This window comes from Musca autumnalis, unplaced genomic scaffold, assembly GCF_047663935.1.
Source record: "Musca autumnalis isolate F117 unplaced genomic scaffold, ASM4766393v1 scaffold_2, whole genome shotgun sequence".
NCBI classification, from domain to species: Eukaryota; Metazoa; Arthropoda; class Insecta; order Diptera; family Muscidae; genus Musca; species Musca autumnalis.
Window position 1 is genome coordinate 20371869 of NW_027411755.1, and position 17107 is coordinate 20388975.

Sequence of the window (17107 nt, forward strand, 5' to 3'; positions counted from 1 at the left end):
TTTACAACCCCGTTGTGTGTTGCATGCAGACGAGACACACAGGGTCGGTTTTTCCTTTGGCCCAACAGCACACGAGCCACAAACATTTTTGCCTTTTGTAATCTAACCCAACAGCCGACGAACTGTTTGACCATTTTCTTGCTCATACTATGTGTATGACTGTGAGTGTTCGTATGTGTGCTTGTTGCGAGTGCTGCTATACCATTCGTTCTCCTCTCGTGGTCTCGTGTTGTGTACCTTGTGCTTCTTTCGTTTGTTTTATATTTTATTACAAGACTCACTAACAGTTACAAGAACTCGAGGCAAGTTAGTCTCCATGTAACGTTTGTCGTATCAACAACATTCATTCCGACAATAGCGCGCGCGTTTCATAATACCATTATAACGCGTACCTCTAGCCTAGAGTAGTAGAGCCTGCCTGCTGTTGCTCTGATGGCTTTACTTTTTTCGGTTGTTTTACCGTGTGTGTGATTATGATGATAATATTGATGATGATGAGAGTGATGACAACAAGAAATCAATATTCACCGAAAATTTAAAAACGAAAAAAAATAAATAAATAAACCTTATCTTAAACGAAATCGAGAAGGTTTACACCTGAAAAAAAAAGAATAAACAAAATATTTATTTTGTACGAATTTTTAGTTTATTTAAGTTTTTTGGTCGTTCAATGTTTCGGTTTCGGTAGAACAAAACGACAGTGCGAAAAAAATGATTTCTAAGGAAACGAAGTTAAACGAAAGCTAAGGCAGAGAAAAATCAGAAAAATTATGCAAATTCTAAACCAAGTGAAAATAGAATTTTTGGCATAGTGAAAAAAAAAATCTAAAACAAAGTAACGGAAATTTGAAAATAGAAAAACCTGGATTTTTCATGCAAAACCATGTCTAGTTTTGAAGTGAATTACAACAAACGCCAAAAATGGATAAATTATCAAAAAATATAACGGGAAATGGATTATTTTCCTCTTGAAACCCCAACACCCGAAACACAATAAAGGATTACAAAAAAATAAAAATTCCAAAATTTTGAAATTTGGAAAAATGTTGGTTACTTTGAAGCGGTAGAGCCTCATTACAACTCAAAACCCCCAAAAAAAGATTGAAAGCACATATCACAGCTTCAAAATCAATTTTAAAGCTGATTTCAATGCATTTATGAAAATAAATAACTAAATTGATTGATTTGAGGATTAATCAATAAAAATTGGATATTTTTGAAAAATTAACACAAAAACTAAAAATATTAATAAAAAAAATTAAAAATAAAAAACTAAAACCCAGAAATTTTGTAAATTATTAAATATTGTAAAAAATAAAAAAACACGCTAAAATATTAATACAAAAAAAATTATAATAAAAGTAGTGTAACCAAATCGAATTTCATCTCTCAATAATTACAATAATTTATCCTGTGATTCAAACAAAATTTAACAAAACAAAATATTTTTTCAAAACAAGAAATATAAATAAATACAAATAAAAAACAACACAACTATTGGGATTTACTTCAACTTTATTTGCAACTTTAAAACAACGCCCCCCTGCTATTTCAACCAATACAACTTCTATATGTGTTATACATAACTCTTCTATCAACAAGAAATTTTTATTTAACGGTAAGTTTTGGGGACAAGCCCAAAGATTTGAGGACAAAATTTTTCAAATTTTCTTTAACTGCAAAAACAATCCACTAAAATCCCAGGAAAAAATCTAAAAATAGCAATAAATTTGTGAAAGTTTTGGAACAAACTAAAAGATTAAGGACAAAAATTGTCTACTTCACGAAAAAAAATAATAAAATTCTCAAAAAAAAAAAAATACCAACAATTTTGAATGTAGCTGCAAATTTTGTGTCTCAAGTACAGTGTGTGTGCTTCATCACAGTGTTCCCCTCCTCCTAAGTGTTTAAATTAAATCCCCAAAAAAGTGCCTCAACTATAACAGCCGCTATATGATTAAAAATCCCTCGTTTTTGTTTCGTTTTTGAAGTGTTGATTTGGGTGGGCGTTCAGCCAAGAAAAAAAATAAACTAAATAAAAATAAAAAAATCAACATTTGCCGTGTCTCCTCCAAAATATTTACCTGTGCTCGCTTCTCCTCCACCGACTAACGTGTGTGCTTTATGTGGTAATAGATTTTGTTGGCGGATTTTCTTGCCAACGAGAAGGAAGTAAATCAACGAAAAATAAAAACAGAAAACAACATCTTACCAAAAAAACGCTTCAAATGAGAGGATTATGATTTTATCTTGTTTTTTTTTCGTTTTTGCTTCTTGTGAAAGGCCGCCAGTCCTCCACTACCTATTATATTTGAAAATTTATATTGTGTTATGTGGGTGAACAAAAAAAAAAAGCAAAAAAAAAATAAAACTCAAAATCCATTTACAACTTTTTAATTACCCAGCAAACCAATCGTACCGACTTCGTAACGAAATCGGAACAAAATATCGGACGTATCGTCCGAAATCGTAACGATATCTTAACGAAAGTTGTATGAAGTGGTTGACATAATTTCGGAACAAAATGTCGAAGCGACATCGGATCGATTTCGGTCCGATTTCGTAACGAAATCTGAAGAAAATCCTTAAGAAATTCGGAAAGGAAATTTCTATCCGACATTCGTTCCGAAATCTGAACGAAATCGGTACAAAATCTGAACTATTTCCTTTCCGAAAAATCGTTTAGAAATCGGAACGAAATCTGAACGACTTTGCTTTCGAAATTGTTCAGACGTGTCGGACATCAGACATTTGGTTTGCTGGGTAGTTGGATTTTACTTTTTTATTGTGTGCGTTAGTGTTTTGAAAAGATTTATGTGTGTATGTGTTCAGTGAGATTTGGCAAAGGGTTAGGAGTAATAAAAATTAAAGTAAATAGTGCTTTATTGGGTGCTTAGAGTGTGGATTAGTGGCTGCAAATAATTCTCATTTGGTTGGCATAAAACTAAAAATATAAATTGTTGCGTTTTACAACAACTTCGAGTTTAAAGATTTCAGGTGGATAAAATTGAGTCATTGTGGATTAACTGGATTCAAATTTTAATTACCCTTCTGTTTTATCCAAGCAATACCTGGCGAAGAATATAAGCAAAATAAATATTTTGAGGAAATTAAAATATTTAGCCACAAAAAACAAATCCTTTAAAGAAGCGCCATATTCATGTGAAGGCTTTTTCATTGTGAATAAATTGGATTACAATTGATTGGATTAACAAAATTTAAATTTTAATTACCCTTCTGTTTTGTCCAAGCAATACCTGGCGAAGAATATGAGCGAAATAATTGTTTTGAGGAAATTTAATCATTGAGCCACAAAACAACAAATCCTTTAAAGAAACGCTATAATTCTCATTCACTTCGCATGAAACTAAAAATGTAAGTTGTTGCGTTTTATTGAAGGTTTTAGGTGAATATACGACCACAAATAATAATTAACAATGTAGGTGGTTTTATTTTCCAATGGGGTTTATAATGTGATTTAGCAAACGGGCTAAAGATTAACTCAATGTGGATTAATAGTTTCCTTACAGCGAGTAATTCTCATTCGCTTCGCATAAATTTAAATATAAATAATTGTTGCGTTTTACAACAACTTTGAGGTTGAAGATTTTAGGTGGAAAATACCAACGCAAATATTATGTAAAAATGTAGGGCAAATGGCTAAACAGATTGAGTCATTGTGGATTAATAGCTACCTTACTGCAAATAATTCTCATTAGCTTCGTGTAAAGCTGAAAATATAAATTGCTGCATTTTACAACATCTTCGAGGAAATGCTATTATTTTTAAAAGAGATTTATAAGGTGATTTGACAAAGGCCCTACAAAAATTGAGTCATTGGGGATATATAGGCTTACAAATTGGATTACCTAAAAACTTCTCAATGTCTAGTTTATGCATACAATACCTGGCAAATAACAGATGTAAAATTAATTCTCTGAGGAAATTAAATTAAATCAATAAAACTAAGCATATACGTATATAGTATAAAAAATTCTCATTCGCTTCACATAATCAGATGTGAAGAAATTTGTAATACGACCGCAAATAATAATTATTGTTGGTAGTCAAGGTTGATTAATTGGCTTACAATTTGGATAACCCAATAAAACTCATATTTTCTACTTCATCCGAGGAATAGCTTTTCAAAAACAATGTTTAACAAGCTACAGAAGCTAAATAAGTCTTCTGAGGAATTTGAATCGATACTAAAATTCTGTATAAATCTATTGCAGGAGCCCACCCTATTAAGGTAAAAAATAAAAATCTAGATTGGCAAAGACATAGAACTGTGTATTTAAATCTTTGAGATTGGTTCAAGCAGGGATTCAAAGCTCGCTTACTATGTGGATAACGCAAAAGACTTCGGTACACTTCGGCACACTCCTAATTTTTTCAATTAAAACAATTAAAAATATCATTAACAAATTTCCTTAGCCTTAGTTAGGCAAAAATAAAAATTCAAACAATTCTCTTTCGCTATTTTGATTTCAAAGAGAAAAGTCTAGTACTGAAATTGAACTTGGATTTTCAATTGTGTTTTTAAAAATAGGGTGCTGGTTTGGATTATAGAATGAAGAAGTGTTGCTTTTTTCCCGAGTTTAAGATATATCAAAAATATAGGTAGGTCGTATAAATCGAAAGGAAAATAATAAAACTATCACAAAAATATTCATCGCCGCACAGTGGTTCAGAATCGTTTTTCCTGGTCAAAATTCTGTAACTTTTGAACGGATTCTTTTTTTTTTTTTTGTTAGATAGATAACACAATCAGCTATCAGGCGAATTACAAACGGTCAAATTCGGTCTGGTAGTTGCAGAGGAATTCAAGGTCAAAATTAAACTTTTGAGTTTTTTAACTATTTTTCATCAAAATATGAGTGTTTTTGTGCTTTTTATATCTTCCTATGTATTAAAGATAGTCAAACACCAACAAATAAACAATAAAATTTCCAAAAAACTAAAAAAAATCGAAAAAAAAATTCGAAAATTTTTTTTATTCAAACATTTGAAAAAAGAAATTTACAAAAAAATTTAAATTTTTTCAAAAATTAAAAAAAAATACTCCTTGGGTTTTCATAAAACGTATATAACTCGTACAAAAACTCATATACTCAAAAAAAAGTTAATTTGTATAAAGTATAGGAAACCACACATTTTTACCCATGTAATTTCAATAAATTGAAAAAATTTGTTCCATGATGTTCCACAAAAGTTCTAGTTCACTAAATTTGGAATTTCATAAAATTTAGTACCTGAGGAAAAATAAAATAGCTCATGTTCAAAGGCCACAATCCTACCTACCGTACAAAAAAAACAATGAACACAATATCTGTTATAGTTTCCGAGAAATAGCTACGTCTTTCTCCAGAAATTTGCAAAGATTACGTATTTCCGAAAAATGGAAAAATGTTCGTTATTAGGGGCACACCGCGCCCATGCCTCCCAATATTTTGACCTAATTTTTTGGTTTCCTTAGTTTCAATATGTTTACTGTCGAATCCCATATAGAAATTAAATATCTTTGACAAAACAAAATGTTGATTTTTGGCCAGGAAAATCGATTCCTGAACCATTGTGCGCCGTAGTAAGGCAAAAATTGAAACTCGAACGAAAATATTGTAAAGATTACAAAAACAATTGCTCTGTTCCAGAAACTGCAAAAAGCTACTGCCTTTTACTGCGATAACAATTTTTCCTTTATGTTATCGAAAAAAATAGTAGATTCTTGCAGTACTGGAAAAGACCAAATATTTCTCGCTCCATTAAGGAAAAAATAAAAACCAGCATGAACCTAAAAGAGATTTTAATCCGATTACTAATTCGATAACCTGGTAGGGTTTTGAAAAATAAATCTTCTGATGAAGTTGGAATACAATCATCAAAGGTGAAGAAAAATCAAATAAACCAGTATTTGTTTTTTTAATGACTTAAAAGCCACTCCACAGTTGATATGTCTGATGAGCTCCTACCAACAGCGAAACCCGGTCACTTAATGGTGGTTGTGTGGGTTCGAACCTTCGGCTTTCCATTTTCACTTGCAAAAATCATCGGTCATTAAGCTCGACTCAAACGAGAAATTACTTATAAATCAGTTTTATTTTCATTAAAACATTGACCGATTCAGCCCAGTAGAAATAAGATGCAAAAAGTAATAATAAAGCTATAAAAAATTATAATTCGTATATGATTTTTCCAATGATTTCACGGCGGAACAAATGGTATTAAAGTGCCAACTCAAAATATAAATTATCTGAATTGTATGAAAATGAACTACGTCACAATAAGCCAAAAATGAAAATCGACAAGATCTTAATTGGAGTATGAATATGTTGCTTGATATTTGCGTAACGCAAATAATTCTCATTTGCTATTTTGCTTGCTAAAAAGAAAAGCTCTTGCTTTTAGATTATTTCTCTTTAGAGCTTTAATACTTGCTAGTCTCGTTGAAACTCGGTTTCAATGAATTGGACTGCCAGTGTGGGCTATTTGACGAATATATTGAATAAGTTATAATTCGCATATGCTTTTTCTAATAATTGCGAGAAATCATATGACATCAAATAATTCCCAACTTGAAAGAGAAATAATGAAAATATCACAAATAATCGCGTTCTATTTATTCATTTAGAATCTGCTGAATTAGAAAGAGAAATAATATTTTCATTGCCACCAACGAAACGTAACGTAAGGATTTGATTTATGTGAAAATTTCCTGGCATTACAAACCCCATAAAACCTTCGAGTACTGAATATAAAGGGCTCGATACATAAATGACTGGCTTACTTGCTCACGTTAATTCTGGTAGAAGACTAAAAGGAAAAGTGCAACCTAGTTCGAACTTGTTATTCTTTCTCCAGGATTCCATGACTTTCATGGAAGCCGAAGCCTTAACTGATGTGAATCAAAATTTTTGCTTCAAAAATAGGAAATTTCATAAAAATGCAACTTTATCTTTCACAATTCAACTCTAAAAAAATTAATTAATTAATTTTGAATACTACTATTATTGTATTGAAAATGATTCTGGAGACAGGCACTCGCGCAGCAAATATGCAATAATATTCGTATAAATAGAAATGCTCCAAAACCGATTTCATGTTTATTTTTCCAGATGAACTGATTACAGCAATCAGTGAAACGTTTGTTGGGCATTGGTTCGACGATAAAGCGATTTCAAGTTAATATTTGTAATTAGTTTGTATTTAGTCTTCAATTGAAGCCTTCAACTAACTGAAATAAATAAGTATGAAGTGCAAGTAATTCTCATTAACGTCATTAAAATTCATTGACTTTGATTTTTTGTAAAGTAATATTAAAGCAATAGCTCAGTATTGAGGAGATTAACTTTTCGACATTGCAATTCATTTTTAGAAAACATATCGTTTCAAAAGTATAAAATGTCGAATAAATTATCAAAATAGCTTAGATTGAAGTTTTCAAATCAAACGGATTGCTACATTTGTAAGGCAAATAATTCTCATTAACTTGATTGAAATGACGGAAGAATCAAATGATAGATTAGTATTTGTGTAATGCAAATAATTATTATTAACTCTATTAAAAATATATGAAACGTGTTCGGTTCAAATGTAAGAATTTCAGGAGAATAAATGGAGCAGTAAAGAAAAATGTTAAACCGTAGATGATATTTGACTTTCTCAGAAATCCGAAATGTTTGACATTGCAAAGAATTCTCATAAATAATAGATTTAAGTCTTGTAACAACAACTTCAATTTCAAATGTGTCTGTTCCAGAACCTGCAAGAATCTAAATATATTTACTGCAATAAAAATTTGTACTTATGATATCGAATAAAATAGTACAAATTAGTAGATTCTTTTAGTTCTGGAACAGACATATAAATTTGAAATATTTGAATAAATTTTAACTTTATATTTTTTATAGACGAATTCATTTAACGAAATCCTGGCAGTATTGTACTCTTCTATATTTCATAGTCAAAATAGCAACGAAACGTTTAGAATAACAACAAAATATTCATATTGTCATACTTATTTTTGAGTTCGGTTCGATATACAATTAGGGAATATTTTTTTTTTTTCAATACAAAAGGCTAAAATTCATTATGTCCAAATTTAAAGAATTTGTTGTATTACTTTACAAATCATAAATATTTTTGTTTATAAATATGAGAATATCTTACATCCACACTAAATATATTACAGCCCAACGAAACGTATTAAATCATATTTTGAAACTATATTTTATATGACGACCTTCACAGTTATACTGGTGTGTGATCGATTTATGTTCTAGTTTTTCCACTTGACCAACAAAAACGACGACGCAATATTTTGTTGTTTCTGTGTGTTTTATTAGCACCTAACTTTGTGGCTTCTTTTTTGAAAAGTGATTTTATGTTAATTAATTTCAAATCAAAAAAGAAAAAATCAAATAAAAACAGCCTCATCAGCATCATTATTACTGATAATCTAGCTTTGTGGAGATTACAAGGTTTTTTTTTTTTGAATGATCATCTCCACTTTTGATATTAGTTTTGCTTTGTTCACAACTTGGCATTACAATTCTATTATGTAATTTTCATTTTTTCAAATTTTTATTTATTTTATTTATGGCTAAGGCTTTTTACCATTTTGTTATTGTGTTTAAATTTTATGCATTTAATAATTGCTATTTAATGGCCATAACTGCATTACTCTTCTTTGTTTGTGTGCGTGCGTGATGACTTTATGATAACATATTTTTTAAAGCTCGGGGTTTTTTGTTTAGTTAATTTTCCATATCAGTGATAAGATGTGTCTCTGGAATATAAAGTGTTGAAATATTGTGCATAAATTTATTTTGTGTGGTCAAATATTTTTTTTTTTTGTGTGAAACAGAGAAATAGAGAGACAAGTTAACACACAGGTAGTTACATTTGATATCTAAACTAAATGAAGTCAATGTGATAATACAGGTGATGATAATGATGCTTTTATAGAAAATGAAAAGTTAAATGAAGATAATCTCCAATTGGTTTTATGCAAATGCTAATAAATATATTTTTGTTCATATGTGGCAGTGGATTAAAGTTAAAATAAGATGTAACAAAATTTTGAAAATTAACAAATAATCATTAGGAAGACACTTGAAACTTTAGTTTTGAAACTTTTGTATTAATTTCCAAAATACAGGCGCTGAATTGTGAATAATGATTATCTACCAAATTTACAAGATCTTGTTTTGAGTCACTAGAATCCTGTATTTTTCTTTCTGAATAACGAAAATCCCAGTCATGTATTAAATCCTTTGCATATTGATTTTATTCAAATACATTTTTTCCATTTTAAATATTTGCATCAAATAAATTGAAAAAGTTATTGCAGTTCTTTTTTTTTTTTGTCTTAACGCCTCAATAATTTTTTGGAGAAAAATTGTCTGTTTATTTTTTTTTTTTATTATTTTTTCTGGCAATAAGAAAATTGTATACAATATATTTAACTCAAAACATATCATAACTTTAGCACATAAACACAATCAGTAACAAACACACACACCCACACACTAGGGTATGCACTTGTCCCAGACAGCCGGTTATTATGGCATAAAGTCTTTAAACAAACTTACAGACAGACAATTTAATATTTTGAATAAAATTGCTGACTTTTTTGTTGTTGTATTTGTTGTTGTGAACAGACAGACTACGTTGCTTGACTCGAGTCGTATAACCCCCAACACCCAACGGCGACCTATCTATAACAACAAGTGCAGCCAGCAAGCAATTGCAATGAATGGCTGCAGCATGCAACAAAACCTACATACACATAAATGAATGAAAAAAATTGTTGTTGCTGCATGTCTACCACATAAATACGTACATATATTGCCAGCAAATAAAATAATAATATTTTGTGGCAAAATAAAATTATTTATGCAGCATAATATACAAAACATATAAAATACTTTTTTTTGTAGGAATGCAAAATATGATGGGGGTCGTTGATTTGTGAAAGAGAACAAGTCAAAAAAATTTAATTAAAATTAAAAAAATATTGTTAAAAAATCTACATAAAAAATCCACAAGAAACATTTTTTTAAGATCCAGGTTGAAAAATAATTGTTTAATAAATCAGCGTTAAAAATTATTTGAAAGATCCACATAAAAAAAAATTATTTAAAAAATCCATTAATAAATCATTAAAAACCCTCGTTAAAAAGAGTTTGAAAAATCCACGATGAAATAATATTTTTTTAGAAGCTAGTGCTATTTTTTATATATTTTTATTGCAATTTTTTATTATAATAAAAATTTTAAATAAATAAATAAATATTTTTTTTTTAAAAAAATCCGCATTGGTCCTCGAGATAATTTTTATAATAATTTAAATTAAATTAATTAATTAAAAATCAAAAGAATTTATACTTTTCAAAATATACCTTAACCATCTCCGAATAAGTGACCTTTGCATACCCAACTTAATAACTTTCTTCTCGGGAACCCTTCGTCCCACATTAAGTATATGTATATGTGTGTACATTCCGCCTGCAACATAAACATCATTTGAATGAAGGCTGGCTGGCTGGTTGCTTGGCTGACTCTGGTTGGCCATACATATAATACTTTATATACATATATAGCCCTGCATATGGTGCACATGTATGGGCAAAAACATTCTCAACCAAATAACTATAACTACATCACATACATACATATGTATGTATGTACGTATGTGAATGTGCAACCGGAGAATTTTGTTATATAAATTTTCATTAAACTAAATTATGAGACCAAACACAGCTCAAGTGTATAAAACTTTTGCTCTTCCAGCAATAACAACAACAACAAGCAGCAACAACTCGAACAAAAATTCCAAACAAACATTACTAATGAAACCAGTCAAAATATAAATGCAACAAAAAAAAATTGCTTCTAAAATTTATAGAATTTTAAAGCAAAATATCGAATAAATTATGAAAATAGAATTTTAAAGCAAAATACATAAATAAATACAATTTAACAGAAAAAAGAAAATAATAACAATAAATTATAATCACAGAAATTAACACACACACAACTACATAATGAAATATGTGGAAAATTTATTGAATTTTGGAGGAAAATGAGGGATTTTTTTATATCAATGAAAATATAATTTTATATTTTTTAAAAAACATTTTAAAAATTTATTTCTATATAATATTCGATAAATTTATAAAAATATTTTTTTTTACCTTAATCGAGTGTTTAACGTTTTTATTGACAAACATTTTTATTGGGAAATAAAAATTTAAATTTTGGAAAACTTTCCATTTTTAATATTAAAAATATATAATAAAAAAATTATAGAATTTCAAAGCAAAATACGTAAATAAATATAAAATAAAGAAGAATTTGTATTTTAATTTTAAATTTTTTTTATAAAAAATTCTTTGACTTTAATAAGAAATTAAATACAAAAATAATTATAAACACAAACTCACGCACACACATCTCCACAATAAAATACGTAGAAATGCAATTGGATGCTGCTGGATAAGAGTATTTTTTAATTGTGTGGAAGAAATAGTGGAATTTTACAAATTATTTTTTTCACAATTTTGTGAGATTTAAATTTTGGAAATATTTTTGACGTTTTTAAAGAACTTAAACATATTTGGAATGACTTCATATCTTTTACGATTTTCAATTTTGTTTTTAAATTTAAATTTTTATAAATATGTTAAATACAATATATTTATAATAATTAAATTTATCTATGTTTATGAAAAATTTTGACATTGACATAGAAACAAAGGTAAATTTAATTAAACATATTTTAATTTTTGGTAATTTTTCAAAAAATAAATATTTTTTATTTAAAAAAAAAACTCAAAAATTTTTGGAAATTTTGTCATATTTTTTAAGAATTTTTCAATATCTAAGAAATTTATAAAATTATTTTTTTTTAATTTTGTTTTATTTGCAAATACAAAATATTTATTCAAATATTTTAAATTAAAATTTAACCAATTTATGAAAATTAGTTTTTTTCCTAGGATTTCGTGAAAAAATATACAAATATATAATTATAATGCTGACATTTTTTTGTATTCGACATATTTATAAAAATTATATCTCTCTGACATAAGTGAAAAATTAAAAAATATTTAAAAGAATATTAAAGATATTGAAAATCAGTTTACATTTTTTAAGATTTTTTAATTTAAAATAAAATAATTTTTAAATTTAAAATATTAAATATTAAAATATATTAAATAATATATTAATATTAAAATATTTTGACAAAACAAACCCTCTTTTAAGATTTTTGAAATTAATTGTTTATGGTTTCTAACAAATTAATAAAAATTAATTTCCCTTTTTCTTTTCCTTTCCTTTTTTCGTGAATAATTTAATAATATAAAAAATATTTAAAATGTTGAAATTTTATTTTTGCTTTCGACATATTTATAAAAATTAAATTTTTCAAACTTGAGTGAATAAATTAAATATATTTAAAATTATTTTTATAGTTGACCTTTGGACTGTTTTAAACTTATATTTCGTTGTTTGGCTTTAGGTCAGAATAAATAAAAAACAATGGGTTTTGTTTTTACATAATTTTTATTTTCCAATATTTCGACTTTCTTCGAAAGTCATCATCAGGGATTTTTCATTTAGTTTTCTTCTACTAAACAACTATCCGACAAAAGGATAAAGAATATAAAAAATATTGAACATAAAGTTTTCCATTTCTCAACATGTTTAACAAATTTTAAAAAATATATTTTTTTTCAATTTATATAATAATAAAAGATTTTTTTCAAATATTTTGTATTTTGAAAAAAAAAACAATTTTTAGATTTCAAAGTTATTTTTCTATGGTTTTTAGAAGTTTATATAAACTAATTATTTCTTGGCTTTCGTGAATAATTCGAAAATGTATTAACAAAATATTTAAAATGTTCAAACTTTATTTTAGTTTTTTATCAAATTTCTGAATAATTTAAAAACATTTAAAAGAGTAATAACAATATTGAAAATTAAGATTTCCATTTTTTCATTTTTATAAAATTAAATATCTTATACAATTTTTTATTAAAAAACAAATAATTTATTTAATTTTTGTTCTAATATTTAAAATTTAAAAAAATCTTTTTTAAGATTTTTAAAATTTATATTTTTAAAAATATTTTTTTACAATTTATATAATAATAAAAGAATTTTTTTTTCAAATATTTTGAAAAATAATTTTTTTTTTTTTGGATTTCAAGTTATTTTTTTATGGTTTTTAACAAATTTATAGAAACTAATTTTTTCTTGGCATTCGTGAATAATTCAAAAATATATTAAAATATTTAAAATGTTTCAATTTTATTTTAGTATTTTATTCAATTTCTGAATAATTTAAAAATATTTAAAAGAATAACAACAATACTGAAAATTAAGATTTCCATTTTTTTCAAGATTTTTAACAAATTTATAAAATTAAATATCTTATACAATTTTTTATTTAAACAAATAATTTATTTAATTTTTGTTTTAATATTTAAAATTTTTTTAAATCTTTTTTAAGATTTTAAAAATTTATGTTTCTAAGAAATAAAAAAAATCCTTGGTTTTCTTGAATAATTTAAAAATATTAAAACATATTTAAAATCTTGAAAATTTATTTCACATTTTTAAAGACTTATGAATTTGATTTTTATTGTAAATATACATTTTTTATAAAAATTAAATTTTTTGAATTTAGTGATAACTTAAAAAATATATGTTTCAAATTTTGAAAATGTTATTTTTTCCATTTTTTAACTGAAAAATTTATAAAAATTAAACTTTTTAACTTCAGTGCAAAATTTAAAAAAAATAATAATTGTTTTAAATTATTCATGGAGTTAGTGAGAATGTTTTTTTAACATACTGTCCTCATGACTTTCCAAATAACTTGCACTATGAGTTTTAAAATTACTTCCTCTAAGAAAAGATTTTTAGGAATATTGTACAAATTAAAAGATACTAAATTACATTTTTATAGTTCGGTGGAATTTTTTGCATTTATTTAAAAAAAATTAAAATTGTATATGGTATCTGAACAAATTATAAAAATTTGGTTTTTGTTTTATATTGTATCTAAAAAGAATATAAACGTTGATTTTAAATGCTGAAAATTTATTTTTATTTTGTTTAGGATTTAAAAAAAGGGAAAATGAAAAAGTGGTATTTAAAATTTTAATAAAAAATGTTTATTTGGCTTTGTGGAGACTGCATAAATTCTTAAAAAACAATTGGCCTACTCCAGAACTGCGAGAATCTAGGTAAAATTGTTTTCGTAGTAAAAATGTGTAGATTGTTGAAGGTTCTGGAACAGGCATTATTTTAAATTATTAATTATTTAAATAAAATTATTCATAAAGTTAATGAGAATTATTATCAACATATTTTTCTCATAACAGATTTACTTACTTGTAGTCTATAATAAATTGCAATTTTTACAAATTTTTTCTCTGAGAAAATATTTTTGGAATATTGTCCTAAATTGTTAAAATATACCAAACCCTGCGACATTTCATGTATGTGCAACACAGAGTAAAGAACACCAACTTAAATTTTAGTAATCAACATTAACCACTGCCCCCTTTCCACATATTAACTATCTCTTTGTTATCTTAAGTCTACAATCTTTAGACAAATTAAAGTTTTTAGCTGCCCTCCCAAATGAAATTGACGAACAAAATTTTGTTAAATATTATGTTGTTCGTACATGCAAAGTAATTTTTCAATGCCAAATGAAAAGTTTTACCAACCAACGAAAAAAACAACAAAAAATTTCGTTACTATTTTCAGTAATTTGTTGGGGGTCAATTATAAAGAAGAAACAGAAAAACAACAACGCAATTTCCATTTCCCCTAACCTTAAAAAGTAATACCAACGGCCATACACGCCAGAATTGACTAGCAAAGCTTAATGATGTTTCCTTGGCTGGCAACAAATGATGGACTGACTGGCTGTCTGTGTCTGATACGTTTTTTTCCCTTTGCATGGAAGGGAGAAATTTTTAAGGAAATTACCAACACTACCCAGGTGTCAAATATATTTGAAAAATTTAAATGCTTTTAACAGCACCCATATTCTGTGTTTTTTCACGCTTTAAACTAAATGTTTTCAAAGCGAAAAAGGGACATACCCTGAATAAAAAACATTAACAAAACACCTTCAGGATGATACAAATTTTTGGTGTCCTTTAAATTTGTTGTTTTTCGCTCTTTATAAAGCGCGAAATAAATGAGTCTGTTGTAAAATATAGAAATGATCATTTATCAAACAAAAAACTAAAACAACAATTGTGTACAACAATAACATTAAAGGTAATCATTATCCAGGACACAAACACCGAAAGAGCAAGGCGGCGCTAAGGGATGAAATGAAGAAAAAAATTTAAAACATGTTTCTAATATTACACAATTTCCTTTGCAAGGACATTTCAGGATTCACAACATAAGGCGGTAATTATGTAACACTTAGAACCCATAGCTGTTCTGGGTCATTCATTGTTTGTTTGAGAAGAAAAATCTTAATCTTGAAATAGACAAATTAAGATGTTTTACCAAAAATATCTATCTGTAATTTGATATCACTTTAAACTTGAAGCTGTCATATGTTTTAAAAATCATAATATATATTATTTAATAGGTTCCATGTGTTTTCGATTCATTACTAAATATGTGTTAGAGTAACACATTGGCATCACACGAATTGCGATGTGTTGTTGTATTCTAAATGGTTGGCACGAAATTCTAGGAAGTTGTTGAAACAAGAAAATAAGGAGAAATTTTCTAGAATTTGTATTAATATTTGAACTACTATATCATATTGCAATGGGCAAATCCCTTGCCTTTCTCTCTCTTTCCTAAGAGATGTCGAATGTCTAGCTACTGTTAATAAAAATTCGCAAAATGTCCCACTTTACTAGAATTTACAACTTCCATGAAATGTTGTTTGAAGTTTAAATAAAAAAGTATTTAAATAGTTTTCGTAAGAATTTATATTAATTTTATAACTATGTCTCTCTCATCTAACAGCTCTAAAGTGCCTATTTAATTTCAATAATATTCTTTGTGTCTTTCTTTACAAGAATTCACAAATTTCATGAAATCTAGTTTAAAATTAAATATTTAAATAAATCTTTATATTGTTTTTGTAAGAATTTTTATTAATTTTATAACTCTTCTCTTTCTTTTCTAAGAGCTGTAAAGTACCTGTATAATCTCAATTTCAAAATTCTTTCTGTGCCTTTCATTACAAAATTTTACAACTTTCAAAAAGCTGTTGTTTAAAGTTTAAATAATCCAAATATTAAAATCTTTATATTGTCACATATCTTAGGCACTTCATAAATCTTTTGGGCACAGTCTCCCATCTCTCCTGCATTTATGATTTATCTCTGGATAACCTCGTTTGTGTTTAACCTCTTTTATGTCATCTAATGCATTTGCTTTCCAACCATCCATCCATCATTTTAGGTTAAATAAATACAATAAAATGCTGGCGGCATCTTTTGCCATCATAAAAATTGATATCAGCATCATATGTATTTCTGTATGTATGTCACGCAAAGGTGATTATGACATAGTTAAATGTTATGTTTAATTAAACCACAATTCTCTATTTAATTAACTTTGGAGATCTACAAATAGAGGAAACAATGTAGAAAAATGTAACATTTGTTATTATTTCGAAATAAAATAAATATTAATAATCACTAAAAAATTTTACTAAGTCTTCTAATTCTATTTGTGAAGCAGTGCAATAAAAAGTTAGGCCAATGTAAAGCTATTTTGAAAGGGAATGGAATTAATATTATGGCGAACAAGAGTACGTTATCATAAAATATTATTATTGTGGTTGGAAATTCATTTCAAGTCCTGCGAACAGGATATATGACCCCCCCCCCCCCCCGAAATTCTTATATAAACTCAAATAACCAAGGATCAAGAAAAACTTCAAATATTCTCACTTTATGACCCCAGAAAATCAAAATCGTCTTAGAAAATCTAAACAAATCTCCCTTTTATTGGCCAGAAAATTCTAAAAACAAAAAATAATTAAAAAATCCTTATCTATGTTCCAGAAAAACTTAAAAATTCCCAGATTTATGATCTC

At 26.9% G+C, this 17107-nt stretch overlaps 1 protein-coding gene across 3 annotated transcripts in view; it reads left to right on the forward strand.

Moving 5' to 3' along the window:
- Positions 1-282: 282 nt before the first annotated feature.
- smal (smoke alarm) overlaps positions 283-17107 on the forward strand; it is a 140045-nt gene continuing 123220 nt past the window's right edge. For 2 of the 3 annotated variants that reach the window (XM_073967238.1, XM_073967240.1), the window contains exon 1: positions 283-1618. The gene's annotated coding sequence lies outside the window, so the exon portion shown is untranslated. The remainder of the gene's footprint in view (positions 1619-17107) is intronic. The other variant, XM_073967239.1, reaches the window with a different exon arrangement.